A 14,745-nucleotide genomic window follows, 5' to 3' on the forward strand; every position below is an offset into this window, starting at 1 on the left:
TTGTATGCAAGTAAGCTACAGTTAGCCTACCATTCCAGCACTAGCAATTCGAGGACACATCTCGAAAATATGCACCCAAATGAGCATGGCTTGATGTCCGGAACTCCACCTAAACGTTATTTGTTAATTTTGTAATGTTTAGGTATGTAGATCTTTTAAAAGACATGTTTATGTTGAAACAAATATACCTACAAGTAGTTATGTCTCTCGTTGTATTGGTTCGCCATCTTATGCACACAATGCGCAAAATAACTGTGAACAAGTGTTTTTTTATGATTCAGTAGGCATACTTTTCTATACTGTTTTTGAACAATATTACTGATTATATTATTCAGTGACTGAGGGGCCACAAACAAATCTCTGCACCTATTAGGCCTGTCCTGCTCCTGGCTATATTAAATTATTCGGAAACACTGCTAACAGTATTTAGTGACACAATTTCCCTCACTACTGCGCCTCTGGATCTCGTTAGTGTGTGCTTGGTTAAGACAATAGATACATTTACAGCATTTACAGCCATTGTCGTCTGTTGGCAGTGATTGAGCAGCTGCACTGGTTTTGCTCATGGGCACCTCGCCAGTGTTCTCCCACCCACCTCAGGGGTTTAAACCAGTAACCCTACAGCTTAATTTAGGCTTTATAACTGGCCTCAGGGGAGATTGTGTTTACTCTAGAAGGTTCTTAAAATTACAAGCTTACAAGAACCATAAGGTGAATGAAACCAATAAACCTGCAGCAGAAACCAACAGTGCCAGACTTAGAAGTTAAATTAGTACTTCTATGTAAAAATGTTTGCACTCATGGTATGTTAAGGTATGGAAAACAATATCGACCACATTGCAAAACAGTTACAAAATACAGGGCAATGGCAGGGAAACAACATTCAATAAATCTGATCTTGAAAACAGATGCCATTACCCCTGACACTGAACCCTAACCCTTGCCGGCTTTACACCCACATTGCTGCATTTACAAACACAACATAGGCTAATGAGCCAGTTAAGTCCCCATGCAAGCAGCAATAAACAAGATCAATACATACTAGATCAATATAACATCGCTCTGATAGTGGAAATCTCTGCAAGCAATTAGATGCCGCTTGAGAAGGCGGCGTTCTCGTTCATACCCAATTATGATTGGGTCAAATGGGCTTAATTGGGTGTCTAGTTTGTTGATTATTGCTGAAGCAAGCGAATCACCCCGTTTATCATACTGATAGAAGAGAGGTCCCCGGTTAATTCTGGTTGCATCTGGGGTAATGATTGGGAAATTAAAACGCAAATAAGCCATTATATTGTGGTCTGTGTTTCAGGATAACTTGTGGAGTAATTAGTGAGAGGAATAGGCTGAGAGGATGTCCTGCTCTGATTAGACCTGGCAAATAGAGGTGTTTCACTCAGGACTGGCAGTGAATATTTATCAAAAAGACATTTCAGAAGGTAATAAGAGATTTGAAAGCAATTTGAGCCAAACTGAATTTCAATCCTTAGGGGTTAAACTTTTTTACAATTTCAACCTGCAAAGCAGCACACAAATGTTCTTTTTGTCATGCTAGTTTAAGCTATTTTTGATAATAATAAGTTTGGTAAAACCAAAAGTATCCATTATTCTATTGTCAATGGAGCTGGCTGCCACTTGGAGCATATCTGTCAAAACCTCTTCTATTCACAGCTCTGTGTGGCTGTACTAAGGCACAACTGTGCTTTGAGCTAAACGCTACTGTCAAGATGCTAATATGCTCACAGTGACAATGCTAACATACTGTTTAGCAGGCATAATGTTTACCATGTTCACCATCTTGGTTTTGCATGTTAGCATGCTTACATTTGCTAATTAGCACTAAACAAAATATAGCTCAGGCTGATGGGAAAGTCATTATCAGTTATTGTCAGTATTTGTTCATAAGCCAAAGTGACGGACAAATAGAAATTTTAACCTCAAGATGGCGCAAGATAAAATGTTACAATTCATCCTAACAGGAAACAGCCCACAGTTTAGCCTAAAATGCCATTTTGCTATTGACCGCTACATTTTTATCGGTTGCCACCATCTGTTGGACTCAATCCAGTGAAGCTGGCAATGGCTATGATATTATGGCTAGATGTAAACAGGAAGAAGTTGAATATAGTTGGAGTTCAAAGTATCGCAATGTGTCCCCCTCATATTGATAACACAAATATTAGACCTAAGTTAATACTGTTTGTTAAAAGAGTGGACTACAGTGGCTAAAAACCTCTGCTTCGCTAAAGATATGCTACAATTGTTGCACGAGAAATACAGACTTCTTCATTGGCAACTCAGCCAATCACTCATGAGTCCCATTGTTTTATTGGTTTTAGGGTGCTGTCTTCTCCGCCCTTTTTACACCCATTTACTTGTATTAGATGGAGGCATGATCAGGAGGAGGCTAGTGTTGAAAAAGTGTGTTTATAAAAAGTAAAAACGAATATATTTGCTAATTTTAAATATTTAAAAATAATGAATTAAACTTAGCTTACTGACTCTGAGTTATGCCAGTGGGGGATCACACGTGCGCCCTCTATTGGCCGGCTGCCACTGGTAAAGAGTCCCTCTGCTATGAATACGACAGGTAAGATGGCTTGTTGTAAATATTTCACTTACACCCATGTGGCTGTAATGGCTTTGAGGCTCAGTACTGGCACTCTACGTATCAGAGAGGTCAAAGGATAACTGCTGGACTGACAATAGGAGCGATTCATTCTGGTGTCAGCTCCAACTGTCACTTCCAGAGCGGAGCAGAACAGATTCGGAACGACGGATTCCAAATTCCGGATCCTTCACAGAGTGTCAGTCTTGCTTTGTGTCGGGCGATGCCTCCAGATAGCCGACTGTTCCGAACGGAGAGCCGGGGTCTGAATAATTAACCACAATGGAACAATAAACACGCTGTTTTCACAAGTTCCCCCCATTCTAAAAATGTCAAAAGCAGATGGCACGCTGCCTGCGGCAAAACTTTGGTGTAGAGCGAAGAGATAGGCGGGAATGGAGCGAGAACGAAAAAAAGAAGGGAGGAAAGATAGAAAATAAGTCAAGGAGTATTTTTTTCTTGGCAAGAGTGGGAAAAGGGATGAATGGCTGACCCACGTTTTATTTGTGAATCCGTAAAATGCATAAAAAAATGTCTACATGCATTGAGGTGAGACCAAACGGAGTTACATAAAAATAATAATAAGGCTGCAATGAAAATAGAACTGTCTTTGCTTATATTTACATTTATATTCTATGCTGGTATATTTGAATGTATCATCACTGAAGACAGAAAATAAGACATTGAGGGAAGCAACAAAGCAGGTGGAAAAACAGCTATTCGGACGGCAGATGATCACACAGATGAGAGAAAAAGAGAGAAAATTGAGCTGTGAGAACATATGTGGACAGACGGTCATCAAAACGATAGAGGCAAGTTGCAGAAACACCAGACTAAGAATAAAAGGACAACACTTCCACATCGAGCAAATGTGGCAGTCCACATGGAGTACTTTCTCTTCCCTGTGTGACAGCAAAGAAGCCTACTGCTGTGATGATGTCCTGTCTATCCATTTATCAGAATCAGAATCAGAAATTTGGTATTGATCCCAGAGGGGAAACTCTTTTGTTACAGCAGCTCACTATCACGTCAGTGCACACAGGAATAGAAGTACTAAGCAAAAAATATAATACACTACTACTTTCCACTCCAACTTCCTCCTGTACTTCTCCTTGGCCTCACTGATCTTCACCTTCAGGCCAGCCTGGATTGCCCTCACCTCCTCCCTATTACCATCAGTAAAGGCCCTCCTCTTGGCATTCAGAATGTCCTTGCTGTCCTTTGTTACCCACGGTTTGTTGTTTGGATAACAATGACCATCTTAGTTGGGACATTGCAGTCCACACAGAAGTTAATGTAACCAGTGATGCACTCACTTATTTCCATGGTTAAATATGTTCTACATTTAAGGAGAAGTAATTTGCTCACCTCCTTCAGTGAATGCAAAAATATGGAAACAGTGTAATTGTAACTCAAGCTATGTTGCTCAGACCGTGACTGAGGAAAACAAATATTTAAATGTTGTGCTTTCCTGTCACCTTTTCATTGAATTAATTGAACATTCAACCGTAACTTAGCATAGAAGGCTTTGGATTTCTTCACATGCTAAAGCAGCGTGCATGTGGCTTGTAGTAAGAGTCTCCATACTCAAAGGGTTTGGATGGTGGTTTCTTTTTTTACCCTCCAAAACAAAGAAACAAAAAAAAAACAATTGTAAGGAATGGATTAAACAGTGTGTTCTTGTGCTCTTGCATAAGCTGCAAACGTTAGCATGTTTGACTAACTAGCTTACTAGCTTGAAACTTTAACAAGTCAGCTGGATACGGACCGTAACCAACTCGTATATTAGCTTAATTAGCAAACTCATACGTTAGCTTAATTAGCTAATCGACAAATTTGACGGTCACCAACTAGAAATGCAAAGCCTGGTTTTGTCTACCAATGCCTGAAATCAGGGACCCGTTATTTCAACAGTTACTAAGAATTTGAATGCTAAATCAGAAACATCAAAGCAAAAATGGAAAAAGCTGCAAATCACGAGAAAGCTGCACGTCACTGCAAACAACATGTCTTATGGCTGCATTGAGGCTACTGTTTGTCTCTGCCTCATATGTGATAGATTTTTCTCTGCTTAACATCAGTTGTCTAGTCTTTCAAGACACTGTGGTGGAAAAAACATTATCCACAGAAATATGCCCTAAGTCCACTTTTCCTGTAAAATTCTAGTCTTGCTCAAGACCACCATAGAAGAACACAAGTCGGCTGTTGTAGGGATCAAACATGTGACCTTTCAGCTACAGGAGAGTCTAACCACTGGGCTAGCTTGTAGCACCATTATACAGAGTAGTGATGCAGACAGACTAACAGAGGGAAAAAGAAATATCGGGTGGAGGGCAGTCAAACTGGGCAAGTGAGGCGGCAGTAACAGTGAGCGCCCTCCCGCCGCTGAGGGAAGCTGTGTAAGACTGTAATCAGATTTCACACACCGCTCGAGCGTCCCAACCAAACACCCAGACTCCTTTGCAGTCAGCCGGCCGAACTGATACTGATGTGTGCGTTACAGGAAAAGTAAAAGAAAAGGAAAATGTGTTTTTGAGAGAAAGAGTGTGTATGTGTGTGTGTGTGTGGATAGGTGGAGGGCATGTGCATGTTGTGAGTGCGCATCCATGCCCGTGTATATGATGTGTATTTGTGCATGCAGTGTATGTGTTTGTGTAGTTAGTGTGTAGGTATGCCAGTGTGTATTTCTGACTGCTTGCACACCTGTATTTACTGTGTTCCTGTGCCATGCTTGCTTTTATTTGTGTGTGTGTGTGTGTGTGTTTGTATGTGTCTATGCTCTTGCTCTTCTATTTTTGTGAGGACCAACACACTTGATGAGATTAATGCATACGGCAACATCACTACAACAAAGTTCGATGGGGCAAAAAACATGAGTGGTCTTCAAAATAAGTTTTGCAAACTTGAAGGTTTGTTTAAACCTGTTTGATCATCTGTGTTTTTTGCCCTGTGTGACTTCTTTTTAGCAATGTCTCCCAAATCTTAGAAATTAAATTGGTGAGTACAATGTTTTCATAACCGATGCCAAAAGTACGAAAATAAGACCTACGTTGTATAAAACTGGAATTATTCTTTAAGGATAGGTTTATGGCCAGGGAATGCATTAGTATCAATGAGTGTCCTCACGAGTATAGAAGTACAAACGAGTGTGCTTGTTTCTGTTTGTGTACCTGTGTTGTGCTCTCTGGGATCGTGCTGTTAGGATGCAGCCAGGCTGTCTGTAATGGCCCGATAACACAGACCCTCTGGCCAGAAAAAGGATTAATTAAGGGGCCAGACTAGAACCCCCAGGGGAGGGCGCCCTCTGCACCTCCCCTCCACCCAACACACACACACACACACACATATATAAACACAGACACTGGTGTGAATAAATAAAGCACATGCACTTGCATAGACCTCATAAACTCACAATCACAAACTTTCACACATACACACAGGTAAGGTGCCACAGGAACACACACAGACAAACACACACACACCTTGCAGGTTCAAAACATTCGTGCCAGCCCCTGCGGGTTTAAAGTCCTTCTCTAACTAACACTGGCAGGGTTTGTACGACTCTAGAGGAAACACCATTAGCACTTTACAAAGGCTTTTACCCACCTGCCTGGGCAGCTCAACACACTCATTAAGTTGTGACCAAACATTGTTTCAGGATGAAAAAGGTGTGGGCCAAACTGAAGAAATGAAAGGAAATAAATCAAAAGGAAACAAAACAAAAATATAATTTAAAAGCATGAGTCAGTTGTGTTTGTGCAGCCCATCATCATAGTTATAGTCCTTGAAAACAAACGATCCAGGTATCTTAAAATAAACTATTCTGGTGTATTCAGGTTGCACATAAAAATCTTGTCTTTAGGTAAAATAAACAACACAGAGAGTTTGAGGTGAAATCCTTTTATTGTACAAACAAATCTAAATATTCACATTGACTTTACCCCCAGAAGAAATCAAATCATTTTTCTGAAATCCTGAGAAAGGAAGTGTACAAATTGATATGTCTGTATTTATGCCAAATTCGTCTAAAGATTACAATGTTCAATAAAATATAGCAATGCATTTGTCAGCACTGTTCAGCCCTTGAAGGTGTCCTGTATTAATCTGTGTCCAAGTGTTTCAGCTTTCACCTTGTAGGCTATTGAATAAGAAGTAATATGATGCAGTGTAATAAAGAGAAGCTCAATTAGAAGACTTTCAGCAAAGCGCTTTACTCTGAGGAGGCAAAGAGAAATGCACTGTTAAAACCAGACAACAATGAAAAAGTTCCTTATCATATACTGTGCTTAAAAGTCAGCGGTGTCATGCATTTGTCAAACCCAGAACTTTCTGATGAAGCCCTTCATTGAACCAGGAGCTGAAAAGTGATATTCAGTTTGGAGTATCTGGTTTCTAGATTATCTTGTGCGACGGATTCTATAGATAACGTATCGAGTGGCTCGTTGATACAGACCCTGGAGTTGATAGCCAACACAGTGTGTCTTTACTGACCGGTCTCATTTGTTCTCCTCGATGATGGTGCTTTGTTTGATGTGGCATTCTTTGCGGTATAAGCCTTGTCTGTCTCTCCTCAGAGGGGTTTGTGTTTCCTGGGGGTTCATGGGAACAGCACTACTAAGAGGGCAACGCTGGGACATAAATACAACGCCCAGCTTTTTCAATCAAAACTGTGATCAACACCAGGAAACGCCAACACGCTAGCTGTACCTGCCCTTATTTCACTGCAGTTTTCAGCCGGGACACAGTTGGGACAACTGAGAAAAACCCCAGTCAGTGAAAGATTAAGAACCGATTTTAAAACAGTAAACATGACATTGGGTATGTCTGCACGCCAATAATTCACTCTAATCCCATTTAAAGATATAATCTGATTATAGGAACAGTTATGTAAAACTCTAATCTCATTATTTTAATCAAAATATGTGGTATAATCATAAATTGATTGGCACAAATGGCATGCTCAATATTGTGATTTGTTGCGAAAACAATCTCACTACAAGGTCCATCTAGGAGCTCTTCCAGAGATCTCAATCATATCACATGCTCTTCCTCAGCATATGTAGTTGCCTCGTTGATGTGGTATTCTAAATGTTCAAATTTCCATTTTACTGAGCACTTTGAGGACTTCACATCCATGTTGATCTGCTACTGAGGATCATATGGTGTGACTGAAAGCTCCAGAACAGCTACTAAATGGACCTTGTCGTGGGATTGTTTTTTCTCAACTGCTGTTTCCAAGGTCAAGAGTGAATATAAACTTCTCAGCTAGAGAAGACTGTTTTTGCCCTGGGTCTTGCCTCTCAGGCTACACACAGGCTGTTGGAGTAGGATGCAGCCTGAAGAAAAGTTCTGCAAACTGGGTTTGAGTTAAGACAATTATTTAATCTATATTTTAATTTTCAGTTAATAATGTCCTGAAAAGATGATTGAACTGAACCTCAGTCAAATATAAGACATTAAAGCAAAGTTCTCTTTGTAGTAAAGATGTAAATACAACAATTAACTATCAGAAAGTATCTGGTATCTATAAGAGGTTATAACACAGAGGTTTACATAACATTTCTGATTTTTGTTTTACTACCTTTATTATGGAAAACACAATTTCCAATTTCAACCAATTTTAGCATAATGTATTAGTTACTTGATTGATTTAAATGTTTCTATCATAACATATCAGGTCTCTATCAAAGAAACTCATAATTTGAAGTAGTGTTAGCAATTCAGATTTACATTTGTATGTTTTTAATTTACTGGTATTATGATAAATAGCACAATAACCAATTTTGTCATAAGTTGTTATTTTATAGAATAATAAAAATGTATACAAATACAGCTATAAATAGTGCTTTACAGATATAGCACCCACATAGTATTTCACTTCTGAAGCCAAACCTCTTACAACATCACATCATTTCTGAGTAAAAGCCCAAAAAATCCTGTGACTGTTTCACTTTTATTAAAGTTAGTCTATTCATTGTACTATGTAAGTAATACGTGTATGTAAACACATCTCTAGGCTTTGGTTTACTAAAACACTGAAGATCAGATAATCACAGTCTTAATGAAAAAATCAGGTTCAAGCTTTGAATTTTGTCGGCCTGGTGAACCAGGGCCGACTCTGCCACAGAGAAGTTTGCCCAACCATAAAAGCTCCAACCAAACTGAGATGCTCTCAGTATTAATAATAAATAATGCATTTCGTGTTGTGAGGAACAGCAGGGCCATCCAGATACAGGACTTTGCTCCCATAATCTTCCTGCCCAGACCATTTTAATCCAGGGTCTGCTGGAATCTGTCTGTCGGACATCTACAAGTAGATCAAAACGTTCAGACCAAGGGCAGCTCCCTGGAGCCGGGCCCGGACCCTGACAAAAACCCTCGTCCATCTGTCTTGATCTGGCACCAGCGGCCACAGTCAGAACCATGGCTGACACACAACCGCAATAAAAGCCTTTTGAATATTTGACAAGGGATAAAGAGCATTTTAGAAAAAAATGTTCATCATTTGAAAACAGTTATGAAGCCTTTGCCTCCTTGTTAACATTTGAGAACATGCTGATGTACAGATGCCTCTTATTCAGCCAGGGGGCTGATGGGCTCTCTGGGGGATCGATTGACTCAATAATAAGCGACTGCAAGAGGGAAGAGAGGTCATTTTCAACTTTACTTTACTTTACCTCTAATCTGAAATAAAGTAAATTTTTTGTGTGTGTGTGTGCACAAGCACATCTGGACATCAAAATCAATTTGGCACCGAGCCACAACGAGCCACCTTTTTACTAATGCATCAAAGTGGTTGAAAGTTGGCCCGTGTTCAATGTTTGTACGTGTGTTTGTGTGTGTGCTTATATGCTTCTGCAAGGAGAGCCACTCATGGCCAGTATTAGCCCAAAAGAGGATCAAGTTGGTGGTGTGTGTGTGTGTGTGTGTGTGTGTGTGTGTGTGTGTGTGTGTGTGTGTTCGCAGGCTAGCCAGGGTCAAACCAAGAGGTTTGTTAACATGGAGCATTAATCTCGCTTGGGCTCACATCCACACGTACATATTTAATCACAAGCGCTCTAATCACTCAGGCCCATCTTAAACACCAGTCACACCCTTCACTTACACACACACACAAGAAGACCTGCTGATCCTGGCGATCTCAGTCACAAACAAAACATCTGTCATTTCTTTTTGTGACGGTTCAACCACCACCATCAAGGGTTTGGAATATTTACTTGATAAGTGACGAAAAATGATCATTTAATTATCTATTGATCTAAGAAGATCTAAGAATTAACTTGTTTTATTATTGCGTTGATTTTGCTACTTCTACTATGGGGTCAGATTCTTTTGCTGAAAGGCCAGTATTACCCATAATGGCTTCTGAACCTACAAGCATTCAAGCCAACATTTGCAAACAGCCTAGCAGTGACTTCAACAAATGACGGAAATATGTTTTCATGCCAACATTTCTTGAGTAATTTTCCTTCCGGGGAAGCAGTAAACAGTGCTGCTTTTTTGGCTCCGGGCCTGAAAACTGCTACCTTCAGGGACACTATATACAGCAGGCAGCCACAGAGCTGTATATCATAGTCTAATATTGTATAAATAAACCCCTTTCCCAGAACGCCGGCCTTTAAAGGGCGCCCTCACTCTAAAAAGACTCTTGTGACGAGGTTTAACACAACGATGCAGTGAATCTTAGTCAGCACAACACACTTTATCATACAGACTTTTTTCAAGAGGCTTTGTGTACGTGTGTGAGTGTGTGTGAGCCTCTATTTACGAGTGTGTGTGTCACTGTTGTACCCTCCTCTCCCCCCTCACCTCCATTGTTATTCCCTGCATTGCTATTCTCCCAACAGAGCACACATTCATCACTCGGTTTTGGGCATTTCTTGTGGACATGCCAGGGGGGGAAAGGGAACCTTTTCAGGTCTGTGCTTGTAAATGACCTGCTGCAAAAGAGTTTATTAAGTCACCTCCCCTCCCTTCTCCTAACCTACTTCCGGAAGACACAGAGGAGGAGAGGGACAGACACAAAGACCGGACAGATAGATGGGCGGGAGCAGGAATGGACAGAAATATGGAGGGAAAAAGGTGACGAGTGGGGCAAAAGCATTAAGATTACATTTGCCCTTAGTCCAGGTTATGCTCAAATAGGGCTACAACTACAATTGTGTAATATTTAAAATGTAACAAAATAGTAAAAAAAGTGGTCTTCCTCAGGTCCACCCATCTGTGTTCAAACATTGTCACGATCATGTAAAACAAAAGAATTATTGGGAACGAGATATGTCAGTGTGCCATCTTTTTGTGCAGATGATTGTTACCCAACACCTAACACCAAAGAATTCACGGATGGGTGTGCGTGCCTCCTGATTATTTGCTTAATAGCAAAAAATTACATCATTGTTTCTTGGAGCCCTTTAGGTGAAGTCTTCAAATTGCTTGTTTTGTCCGACCAACAGTCAAAAACAGTGACATGAAACAGAGAAAAGAAGCAAATCCTCACATTTAAGAAGCTGGAACCAGCAACTGTTATGTATTTTTGTTTGATAAATGTTCTAAATTATTAATCAATCATTACATCTTTTGCGTTGTCTGTCTGTGCTGGAAGAAGGACCCCTCCTCTGTTGCTATTCCTGGGGTTTTTATCCCCCGCCCCCATTAAAGGATTTTTTGGGGAGTTTGTCCTTGTCCAAACTGAGTGTTTATAGATATCCTGAATGCAGATGAATTTGGGATTTTGTTCTATATAAATAAAACTGACTTGACTTGATTGTTGTCCCTAATTTTCTGTCTAATAAAATAATTATCTTATTATTTCAGGATTTTGCTAAATGCAGGTTTAATCAAACACGCTTCTTCACTTCGCCTTTTCTGTCAGTTTTCTGTTTCTCTCCTTGCACTGCGTTTTATAGCTTTTCATTATCAATCACGTCCATGCAGCCAGATTCACCCTACTACTTCTGCAAATACAAACCTGGATGGCATATTGACAAAATGTGTAATTGATGTTGTAACACCAAACAGAGAAGATGGAAACACTTCAGCCAATGTACATCCAACAACAAAACCAATCAGCTAATGGAGAGGAATCAAATTGTTGTGGAAAATATTGAACACTCATGCAACAATTGAGGCTAGTATATTACATCCAATAAAGCTCCAGATAAAAATAGTTTGTCATTAATTGTTGCCCCCTCTCCTCCGGGTGCACAAACGGGTTCACGCTGATAATCTTTGCGTGCAGCTTAATTAATTTGCCAGTATAGGTGTTCGCACACTCATAATCTGACTGAACAGGCAAAATCAATCATCCCGACAAACTAAGGCGGTGTAGTCCCTCATTCGTCCAGGAGTGTTCTATCGTAGAAAAGGTTTCAATCATAGTCATCTGTCTTTTGTGAAGTGGCTGTTTGTAGTTTTTCCAGACAGTCCAGATACATAAGGAATGGAGACACCATTCCTTCTTGGTTCAGTTACACGTTTGTCCTGTTTTTTGGCTCTCTTAACACAAAGAGGAAAGGCATGTCCAGAATGCACTCTCAGCCTGTGGTTATCCTACTTGGGCTATCAACAAAGTTAAAAGAGCCAAAAAACAGGACAAACGTGTAACTGAACCAAGAAGGAATGGTGTCTCCATTCCTTATGTATCTGGACTGTCTGAAAAACTACAAAGGATCTTTAGACAGCACGATGTTCCTGTCTTCTTTAAACCAGGCAACACTTTAAGACAGAAACTCGTTCACCTTAAAGACAAGTTACCCACACAGAAACAGAGCAATGTTGTCTACTCCATTCAGTGCAGTGAGGAAAACGGCAAAGAACGGTACATAGGCGAGACCAAACAGCCACTTCACAAAAGACTTTATCAGCACAGACGACACGCTAACTCAGGATTACAGAGCGCCGTGCATTTGCATTTAAAAGCTACAAACCACACATTTGAAGACAGCGAGGTGAAGATTCTTAGTAGAGAGAAGAGTTGGTTTGAACGGGGCGTCAAGGAAGCCATTTTTGTGAAAAAAGAGAACACCTCTTTGAACAGAAATGGTGGTCTGAGATTTAATCTGCCCAAAGTCTATCAGAGTGTATTATCACCTTGGTCACGCCTATCACATGCTAATCAGGCACTTAACAGTGATGAAGTAGATGCAGCCAGAAAACAATAGGCCTGATTACTGATTACTGGGCCATCTTGAAACTATTAGGTCAGTTTCAGGTGAAACTAGCTATTAACAGATACTCAGGCAGATTCCTTCCTGAGGGCAGGGCTTATCTAACTCAGAGTAGCTTAAATTTTCAGTTCCCGTCCAATTTTTTCACAATTGAGAATGACTTCCAGATGGGAGCCGAAACGTCTTGATTCTGAAAACAGTGTCCAGATGACTACGACTGAAACCTTTTTTACGACATCCCGACAAACCTCGGGCACTCAAGCAGGCGATCACGATAAACACCCTTTCCCCTCATCATCATCCTCAGCACACACACACACACAACACGCGTGTTACAGGGCAAAACAAATCTCCTCAAGAGGTCTCACACCGCGAAATGTGGGCCAGATCAGATTAAATTTTTGGGGTCGTGCTGAATGAAATCACTCCGCCGCGCATCTCCAAATGGCACACATGTCTGCTGTGAATACATTTTCCTGAAGACAAAGTGTCATCCATCCATAAATCCGCCTTTGTCGGTGCGTAATTGTCCCCCACCACGGAGCAGGGGGGGAAGAAAGCGGCGCGCTGGCACAACAGAAACAAACATAAACGCCTCTGAATGCCCTCTTGTACCACACCGGCCCCGTTTTCTTCTTTACACCACATCAGACATGTCTACTACTACTCTACTATGGAGATTAACGGCGCCATTTAGGACAGGGATGCTGTGATTACACAATGGGAACACCGTCACCCACCTTTGTCATCTCGGAGCTGTGATGTGATGTGACTGTGATTTCTCCTCCTGGACGGCTCCGTGTCCCGGCCAGCCGGCTGACTGCTGCCTGCCCCCGCTTTCCTCTCCTGTTCTTCTTATTCTTTTTCTTCTTTATTTTTTAGGTAAGGATCCGGTCCTCCTGCTCCTCCTCGCCTACAGTTGGCTCTCCTTCATTGGTTTGGTGTCGGTGCTGTTTGGTGATTGTTCAGGTGTCGCAGTCAGTGAGGCAGCAGATCTGCTGTCTGTCTGTCATCTGAGGCTCCTCGCGACTCCTCGTGCAACAAAACGGGAGACGGTTGCCGCTCGCTCGCTCTCTCTCTCTCTCTCTCTCTCTCCCCCTGTGTGTTTCTCTCTCTCTCTCTCTCTCTCTCTCTCCGGCTATGTGTTTCTCTCTCTCTCTCTCTCTCTCCCAATGTGCGCGCGTTTGTGCCTTTGATGCGGGGATGCGTATTGCTGGGCTGGCGGCTGGCACGCGCGCACGCACGCACACTGCAAGCACACATATGGGCCACATACACACACACACACACACAGCACATTAACGCGCATGGACAGTCCATTCGGAAACTCACCGACTGTGCCTATAATACAGTTCCATAATACTTGCCTGGAGTGACCCATCTCTGTTTTTGTGGGGTTTTTTTATTTGTGTTTTTATTTTAACATTTTATCCTGTTGTAAAGCACTTTGTAACCTAGGTTTTGAAAGGTGCTATAAAAATAAAATTTTACTTACTTACTCAGTGTAATCCAGGTGATATGCTATTTTGTTATTCCTATAATGACTCATAGTGAGTGACAGCTTTAATAGGCCCTACTGCTTGTGTCCTATGTTCTTAATTATTAGCTAGTTGTTTCTTGCTACTGTATTGTGCTTAAATATGAAAGCAGTTAAGTTAATTTGAATTTGAACTGGAACTTGATAGCTGACTGATGTGTAAATTTACAGCAGACAGGAGCGAATTTAGTGATTAGTGGGCCCTAGGCAAAACCAATGGGGCCACCCTCATGCATTATTCTCACCCTTTTCCTAACAGAGAATGTTATTGGTATTAATGAGAATACTGATTGTCATGCATGCAAGCATTTACATCTGTTCCTACACGCAAACTGCTCCCTGTGTTTGAGCTTATCGCAAGTGTTTCTGGACTGTTATCTTCTAAAAGTGATAAAAGATTAGTTTACTTATCATTGGGAGTACTTGTCAGCCTG

General features: G+C 41.1%; 1 protein-coding gene across 1 annotated transcript in view; it reads right to left on the minus strand.

The window, feature by feature from the left end:
* Nucleotides 1-13,905, minus strand: part of gal3st3 (galactose-3-O-sulfotransferase 3) — a 37,640-nt gene extending 23,735 nt beyond the window's left edge. The window contains exon 1 of the mRNA XM_044184616.1: nucleotides 13,515-13,905. The gene's annotated coding sequence lies outside the window, so the exon portion shown is untranslated. The remainder of the gene's footprint in view (nucleotides 1-13,514) is intronic.
* Nucleotides 13,906-14,745: the final 840 nt, after the last annotated feature.

The sequence above is a fragment of the Siniperca chuatsi genome, linkage group LG22 (assembly GCF_020085105.1).
Source record: "Siniperca chuatsi isolate FFG_IHB_CAS linkage group LG22, ASM2008510v1, whole genome shotgun sequence".
NCBI lineage: Eukaryota > Metazoa > Chordata > Actinopteri > Centrarchiformes > Sinipercidae > Siniperca > Siniperca chuatsi.